At 34.1% G+C, this 7,910-nt stretch overlaps 1 pseudogene; it reads right to left on the reverse strand.

Moving 5' to 3' along the window:
• Positions 1–159: 159 nt before the first annotated feature.
• LOC141639993 (UDP-galactose transporter 1-like) lies at positions 160–3,026 on the reverse strand (annotated as a pseudogene).
• Between the last annotated feature and the right edge of the window lie 4,884 nt (positions 3,027–7,910).

Consider the following 7,910-nt stretch of genomic DNA (forward strand, 5'->3'; position numbering starts at 1 on the left):
ATAGCTATCATGACAGTAATGTTGTGATGTTTTGCTGCCATACAAGACAGACAGATGTTATTCTCAGATAAAATATTTAGAAATCTAAGTCAAATGTAATCCCTCCAGTTATTTGAGTAGAAGGCCATCATGTCCAAAACAAATGGACAAAAACTACTAACAAAACGAAAATCTTTAAGCCGAAAATTCAACAAACTGGCCGAAGGTAAAGAAAGGTGATCGAGAATGAGGAAGGAGATGGTACCTATCAAATTTGTAACCATGCAAAAGAGATTCAGCTAGAATAGTCTTGGTAGATGTAGCCAAACAACCAAATAATGCGGCTAAAAATCCAAACATGTTAAAGCTGAGCTCGTAATAGAAGTCGAAGAATCCCTCCAACGATTGGGACCAATGCAGCCCAGATTTTCCAGTCGAATAACGCTTTCTCCGCACCAACCACTGCAAAATAACTGTTCCAAATATATGTTCCATCATCGAGAAATAGTTTGTTTTTTCACAAATGATAATAAATGAAAATTGTAAACAATGTTCCCAACTAACCTGTTGTAGCGGGTGTAAATGACTTAATAGTCTGCATAAAGGAGACCGGTATGTAGCGTAAGCTCACATTCCCCAAGACAATGTTGATGCAAAACACAACTGACATGGGGAAGATCCTTTTCCAACGACCCTCGGCATCAACTGCTATCAATGGTTTTATCTTCAGGATCTTAATTGCCACAAAGGCTCCAATAGAGGAGCATATGAAGTGAATGCACGATACAGTAAGAGGGAACTTGAAATCTAGTTTCTGATCCACCAAGGTCCAGTATAAAAAAAATGATAATATTAGATCATCGAACTTGCAAAATAACATTTACAAGAATTACAAACGCTGAGAATATCGAGAAAATACAGGATAATGCACAGGAAGAGCATGACAGATATAATGCATGACTTATGGACAAATCTATATGATCCAAATATATTTACAGAAATGGCATGCTAACCATTTTAATCAACGAAGCTACTATAATCATGAGCTTGTCAATTTCCCATCAGAATACTACTTATAAGCTATGCCTTGAAAAAGGCAATGATCCTGACATAACTCTCCGCTGAAAATACCACGACGTCTTCATACCTATAGCCAGTAGCTGTTATCGTGTCCCTCCTAATGTAATCATTAGTTTGCCCACTTCCCAAATGACTTTTACTTGTACCCTTTAAGCCATGATCCTGACATAAGCCTCCCATGCATGGTTACCAGATTCGCTATGAATACGTCCTTACCAATTCGCGATTCGCTCTTATAGAATGTGTGTTACATGTATTTTCAGTAAGCAACATGATAGAATTCGCTTTTAACAATTCGCGATTCGTAGGGTACCGAGCGAATTCGGTAACCATGCTCCCATGGACACACCATGACGCCTTTATAGAGAATAGTACAATAGTTCTAGACTTCTAGCTGCTCTAGTGCGCCCATACTAAAAGCATTCAGTATGTCCGCCTTCCAATTGCCTATGAATTATTCCCTTCAAAAGGAATGGTCCTGACCTAGCTATTCTATGAAAATACCACAATATCTTCATCACAATTCTTTTGGGTGTCAAGGAAGTGAAAAGAGCAATTAAGATGCTCACCGGTTTAGATTTTGAACCCAAGTGTACAACCCTTAACAAGTACACCAATTATGCTAGCCAATGTCTACTCGTAATTCTTTACCACAATATAGCTCCAGTTGATCTAGATCCCTTGAAATGTCGTTTTACTTAACTAGTAACAGTACACCATATGCCATACTAAAATCATAAGGGGCTACTTACAAGAATACTATCACCGATAGTGATACTCAGGCTTGTAATTGAATGAAGCAGTAACCTCATTCCGACATTAAGGAATTTATATGCTTCATAACATATCATGACAATCTAATTAACAGTTCAAATTACAGACGATCAATTGTTGATCAGATGCCTAAACTGCCACACTAATAAGTCCAAACGGAACTCGCATATAGTCTGAAACGCCTGAAAGTCATCAATTGACACATATTTGGTGTAACTAAGAAACAGAAGTATCCTCTACTGACAGCTAAGCCAGTCGCCTTGGCGGGATTGCAGGCAATTGAGTCCCATTTAATGGGGTCATCAATTGACACATTAGAAGCTCATTTGGAGCATTAAATCAAACAAAAATGGAAATTTTATGATGCATATATCATTAGTAACGCATCACCAACAAAAAAATGGTTTTATGAACACAAAACTGTTCAATTCTACGAATTAACCATTATTTAAAACGCCTAATAATATATTAAAACAACAAAATGTAACACAAATTTGATTGTTTAACCCAAAACAGCTCGAATAAACAAAATTTAACACAAATCAGAACATCATTAACAGAAGACAAATGTAAAACAAAATTAAGAACAAAATATAACAAAATTTAGATAATATCAAAGAAATTAAATAAAAATAACCTGAAAGATCCACTTATTCATGATGATAACAGTAACATTAAAAGCCCACCATTGCAAAATTGCGAGAAGAGATCGAAACACACCCCAATTACACAAACCTTCATCCATATTAACTTAAAACTCCTAAATTATCAAACAAAAGATCCAAACTTTATACTAAGATCAAAGTTATTTCCAAAAAGTAAAACAAACCCACTTCCTATAATCAAAAACCCAATTCAACAAGGTAATCACTCTCTTAAAAAGAGAGAATTTTTTTAAAAAAAATTAAGAAAAATTGGATGAATGTGTGATTATTTTGGGGGTGTTGTAGTTTTAAGTAGGTGGGTGTTTGAATCACACCATGGAAATGAGAGTGAGAAATGAAAATAAGAAGGGAAGATTTGTTAAAAAGATGAAAAGAATGAATTTATATGGAGAAACATAAAGGTGAGAGTGTCATGGAGAGTAAGATGGTGGCAAAGGGGGAGAGAGGAGATGAGTATTAAAATAACAAAATTGAGTAATTAATTATTTATTAAACAAATTTTAATGGGTTTGGGGGAAGGGCGTTATTGTGAAGGTTCTTTTCTCATGTGTAACAATTTTTTCTAGTACAAGAGACCAAGACACATGACTACAAGATTAGTTTTTTGTTTGCTTTTTTGGTGATTAGAGTTTGAGATTGAGATGTGTGTGTCTAGAATTATTAAAGTTGATGGTATGATTTGAAGATAATTATATCTAGGTCTGGGGTTAGCAATTTAGGCTGTGGGCTGGCGGGCGGCACGACATGGCACGGCTCCGGGGAAGGCACGACACGGCATGGCGAGTTCTACGAGGTAGCACGGACCCGACACGATCGTGCTTGAGGCGGACTCCGGCGCTATTTTCTTCAAATCTTCGTGCCCAGGTACGGCACGGCACGGCCCAAGCACGAGTGGGCCCGGCACGAATCAGGCATGGCACGGCCCGGGAATTGGCGCGAATGTACTAAAAATTATAGCAATTATAAAACAATAGGTCTTGGTATAGACGGGTGGGGCGAGCAGACGGGTAAAGACCTCTAATAAAATGGGTAGAGGGACAAAAAGCCTTTTGTGTCTTCCTACTTTATGGCAAATGGGTATTTTGTGAGGGAAAATGGTATCCGTTTATACGTATAGACGGATAGTGTCCGTCTATAACGAGAATTTGTGATTATAAAACAACTACTCCCTCCTATTCTGGATAATCTTCCCTATTCGGCATTGGCACAAACTTTAAGGGGTTTGATTAAAATAAGCATAAAGTATTGTTGTGAGATGAGGTAATTGGAAAGAGGAAAGGTATTGTGGGTAGTGTTATGGGGCGAAGTGATTAAAATATATAAAGTAGAAGAATTGTGGGGTATTGTTGTAGGGAGGGGTGATTAAAATAAACATAAAACTTTATCAAAAAAAGAAAATAAGGAAGATATTGTGAATAGACGAAAAATAAAATAGGGAAGATTTTTTAGAATAGGAGAAAGTATATAGCAATTCATTATTTATTAAACAAAAAAAGACTTAAAAATACAAAGAATTATAAAATAATTTTTTTAAAAAAATAAAATAAACTTAAGGCACATGGGCGTACGCGTGTCGCATCTAACAACCCATGGACCAGGCATGGCCCGAGCACAAAATTGGGCATGCCAGAAGCAGGCCGCGACGGGGGTTGGGGGTGAGTGGGCCAAGCACGGCACGACACTGCCAGCCCAATATCCGTGCTTGGGCCGACCAATTTTGGAGGAAAGCACGAGGCACCATTGCCAACTCCTGTAGGAGCGTCTTAAAGTAAATGAAGGTCCGGTGTAACATAAAAAAAAATGAAGCTCCAAATATGAATATACAAGTATATTATACGTAGAGGTTTGTATTGAATTTCATCCGTAAAGCTTGTAAATTCGATGGCAAAAAATGGAGATTCGATTCTGCCGCCTGTGATTGCCCAGAGCCTTAAACACCCCCTGATTATATCTGGTGTAATAAAACTGTTAATGAGTCATTGATTTTAGTTGATGTGGAAGTATATTTTATTAAAAAGTGGTCATATTTTTCTGTTATATGTACAATGACCGTAGTATAGTAGCATTGCGTAAACAAAGCGTCTTGCTTGTGATGGGCTAATCCCGTCACAAGCTGAAGACCTCTCACAAAAAGGGAGAGGGGATAAGTTGGGACACCATGTGCTTCCCCACTCACCTCTCATGGGTATTTTATGAGAAGAAATGGTATCCGTCACAAGCTTGTGACGGATATGGCCGTTTTCAATGAGATTTTGTGTTGGGTAAAAGACTAAAAGTGGAGACATGCATTTGGACAAGTCAACTTTGAGGAGAGAATGAGTCACTGAGATAGTTGATGTGGAAGCACTAACAGCTGAATATTCCGATTTTGGGTGCTAATGTCAATCAAGATTCAAGAGTCAAGACTAGCCAATTCTTAAAATATGACAGTTACATTTGTGCAATATTCTCATCAAGAAAATGATTTTTTTTTTCTTCTCAAGGAAAGAAAACTAGCCAATTCTTCAAAATAGAACCAATGTATCTCATTTGTTCAATGACGGAAGTATGACCCTAATGGCTCAAGTTGGTCCGCAAGTCGACTTTGATTAAATGCTTACTAGTTTTTGAATCCGTGCACTGCACGGGTGGAAACGGAAAATATTATTAAATGTAATAACTTATATATTTTTTGGATTTAGTAAATTATTAAATTTTAGAAAATTTCACTTTGTCTACTACACATACACTTTTGATACTATGATTTTTTTATTCGAAATACTATGATTTTTTTCTCGACTTTTGATAAGTTATTGACAAATAGTCGAAGTAGGCGGCTAAGGTAACTTAGACTTGTCCAAATTGAGTGAATCCGAATAACTCTACCTGACACCCAAATTCATGAACAAACCTTGACCTGAACCCAAATTATGTAAAACAATGGATAGGTAACTCCTTATATGAAACTTCGTTTGTCTCACTCATTTGTTTGCTTATTCCATTTTGGGTTGTCTCAATCAATTGTGTGCCTTTATATTTTAGGAATGCCTTTGATAAGCAATTTGATACTCCACACTCAATTTGATTAACTTGTTATTTAATAATTGACATCATCCTCTTTTCTTGCCATTTGTGTCCAAACCAAAGGCAAACGAATGAATGACCGGGACGAAAGGACTCAAGGGAATATGAAACTTCATATTTTATTTACCGAATTGTTATTACACAAACTGGAACTATTGCAATGCGACACATGTTATTTTCCTACCCCGCTGACGTATCAATGTTTACGTTCTCATACGCATTTAAGTAAAGATGTATAAAATGGTTTTCGTACCCCTTTGTCATATCAATGTTTACGTTCTAAATTCTAATACCTTGTCTTAAACTTAAAACGAATCAAATAAAACACGTAGGACAAAAGCATAATATCTAGGGATTAATAATAAACTTGTCTGATCTCTAAGTACGGTGTTAGTTAACCCCATCTTAAGAAATATCAACTATGCATTTATAATGTGAAGTATCAAAATGGTGGTAAATACAACCATAACCGTTGTGAAATTCTACCTCATTGGTTAGTGTTGTATTGTCACTTGTGTAAAATTATATGGTAGATATATATTTTAAATCAACCTTAATTAGACTAACTGCAAGTTAAAAAAATATTGTGAAGAGTAGATTAGAGCACAAAAAAAAAGATGAATCAAAGGATGATTTATTTAACATATCAATTTATACAATCCAATATTAACCTCTATCTAACTCGTCTCCAATAAATTGTTCAATCAATTTGTGTTAGTTACATTTCTTGAAAGACACTCTCTTCATCCAATTCATTTATTTTTGTACATTTAAATAAAAGACCTCTCACAAAGAATATCAAAGATAAACAAATGATTTTGACGGAGGGAGTAATATGGAGTACTCCAGTCCAATCTACTCATTGGAATAATAATGTGAAAGGAATTCCTTTTGACATTAATGAGGATAATCATAATTGGAATAATCATAATCCAAATCATTTTGAATGAATTTGGCCAAATTAATATGCTAATTTTCTAATTGGAGTAATAACACGGGTGGTATGAAAAATATCATTAAAAGTAAAAAATTTACGTATTTTCTTATTTAGTACGGAGTAAATAACTAAACTTTAGAAAAATTAATCACCCTTATTTGTCACACACTGTTCATAAGTTTATATATATTGCTTAATTTTATTCGAAGTACTCTGTTTTTTTCCTCTGATTTTTTTAACTTATGAGAGGTAAAATATGAAAAAATGAATATAAAATTTGTGTTGATTTCATATATGTTTATCACGCAATATACATTTAATTATACTCATTATTGTATTTAAGATTTTCAACTCACTCGGTTATTTTGATATATCAGGAGATAGTCATCTCAATTAAAAGTCTTAGTTATTGGTTATGATCGAATTAACAAAATTACATCTCAAATAATAATATATTCAATTTAGTTTGACTAACAAACGCCAAAATTTATAAAATAAAACCACATGAATTGATCGAGTCTAAATTATTACAAATAACCGATATTCAATAATCATAATTTAGTAAACGTTATTTCTTAAATTAAAAACTCTAACAATTATCAACTTCATAATTATTTAACATTGATTTGTAACTCACTTGACCAATTTTTTATATCAGACATGAATGACGATGCTCAAACCTCCCTTAGATTCCACCTTTGTTTCGAGACGATGAAGTGTCAGGTCACAATGTATATCTATAATTTACCTGTCAGCAAAAATGTTATGTCAATGAATAAAATTGATCAATGTTTCTGGTTCAATAGACAATATATAAAGTAAACAAATGATTGAGATAAATAATATAAAAAAAAAAAAAAATCTTCAAAAGCCATTATACGTACAATCATTTTGGCCTCAAACTCGACTCTCAAACTACAACCCATACACTCGTAAATTAATCTACGAAGCAACAATCGAATCGTCAAGTCCCTAGAAAATCGAATTATAAAGTAGATATTAGATGAAATATATCAATCTACGAAGCAGCAATAGAATCGTCAAGTCCCTAGAAAATCGAATTATAAAGTAGATATTAGACGAAATATTTTAAAATAAAGTATGTAGTATTAAAATAAATAAAAGGGAAGAAGATTAATTTTGAGATATTCTAATAGTAGAAGGAAGGCTAATAGATTAATTATGATCAAACATTATATGCAAATTCCTTTACGCCTAAGATTGTAATTATTTGACCACATCTTGTTAAACTGGGTACTCATTTTAATTTTGAGAAATTGATTTTATACTTACCATGAATGACGGCTTAAATCTTGGATTTATTTATTATTTACATTTTTAAAAAAATTTAATTAAAGATTTGTTATAACTGCTATAAGTATTCAATGTAACTATTAAACTCGGAGTTGACA

This window comes from Silene latifolia, unplaced genomic scaffold (assembly GCF_048544455.1).
Source record: "Silene latifolia isolate original U9 population unplaced genomic scaffold, ASM4854445v1 scaffold_697, whole genome shotgun sequence".
Classification (NCBI taxonomy): domain Eukaryota; kingdom Viridiplantae; phylum Streptophyta; class Magnoliopsida; order Caryophyllales; family Caryophyllaceae; genus Silene; species Silene latifolia.